The sequence below is a fragment of the Pinus tabuliformis genome, chromosome J, assembly GCF_031772625.1.
Source record: "Pinus tabuliformis cultivar Carrire ecotype Pingquan chromosome J, CPIR1, whole genome shotgun sequence".
In the NCBI taxonomy this organism is placed as follows: Eukaryota; Viridiplantae; Streptophyta; class Pinopsida; order Pinales; family Pinaceae; genus Pinus; species Pinus tabuliformis.
The window spans coordinates 548,795,074-548,796,353 of record NC_142295.1 but is presented as its reverse complement, the minus strand read 5'-3'; positions in this window follow the sequence as shown (position 1 = coordinate 548,796,353).

Below are 1,280 nucleotides of genomic sequence, written 5' to 3'. Positions count from 1 at the left end.
TGGTCCCTGAACACAAAGTAAAATTTATATAAATAAAAAAAATTGAGGTGGGTAACCGAATTTTAACACACAATTTTCTTTGCAACATCACATTTATAAACGGGTATAGTTTTGCTATTTTTACCCGCTAGGCGGATCTTACTGGTATCGAGGTCAAGGAGGGTGGTCTCGCGACCTCCTTGTCCTAATGCAGGGTATTCTATCCTAATATGAATAATGCAGAAGTGTATGTTTATTAGCTCCTAAGGTAAGACATCTAAAGTTTATTTACCTAATAACATTCACAAAAATGAAAATGTTAGATGTCTCGTTTATAATGTTCATTGGTAACATACTTGTCATACCCCCCAATCTGACTATTACATTTAAGGCGGTCATATATATCTATCTCCCGAATATATTACTTGGATATGGATTTAATCCAAAAGAAGGGTTGTGTTGTTTCCATATTCGTTTGACCTTTAGCCGTAAAATTTACCATAGACATGTCCTGATTAAAATCTAGAAGAGGCAAAATTCATCAGTGAATCATAAAAGTAGATTGGATTTTAAGCGGAGGACAACAATGATTTATGATTTCGAGAACCAGTTCTGTGAAAATGGTCCCGTCCAAGGATGTATTTAGTACAATTTCGTTCTCTAATTGAGGTTTTGGAAAGTATATATATATACTAGACTCCAAACCTGTGGAACAAATCCGACTTCTCACTGAAATATTCTAAATAATTTGTATGGAAATAAAAGGTTAATGATTTAAAATTGTTTATATATAGTCACAAAATTAATTAGATAACATAAACTATATAATTTTTACATGATTGGTTTTCTTCCTTTCCTATGTGAGTAGTCAGTTAAACAGGGTACTTCCAGCATTTCAAGTGAGAGGATAACATTGATCACATCTCATAAATTGACTTGAAAAACAGTGCTGATAGAAGCAAAATGAAGAGAGCTGCATGCAGAAGATAGAGATAAAGGGAATTTTTTGTGAATGTGTTCAATCACAAGAAATACAACTAAAATTCACCTGAAACAGGCCAGAAAAGGATGTGATGATGACAACCCAAGTTGAATTGACATGATAAGATGATAAAGAAACTCACAAACAACTTTTCGTTGAATATAAAGAACAGTATTTCAAAAACAAATGGCATACTTGAAAATGTTTTTTTTTCAATAGTTGATTCCAATATATATACTAATCGATTTTTAACCATTCGCGCACAGCTATACAAGGCTTTATTAAATGCACTGAGTTGCTGATCAATTTTAACACTAGT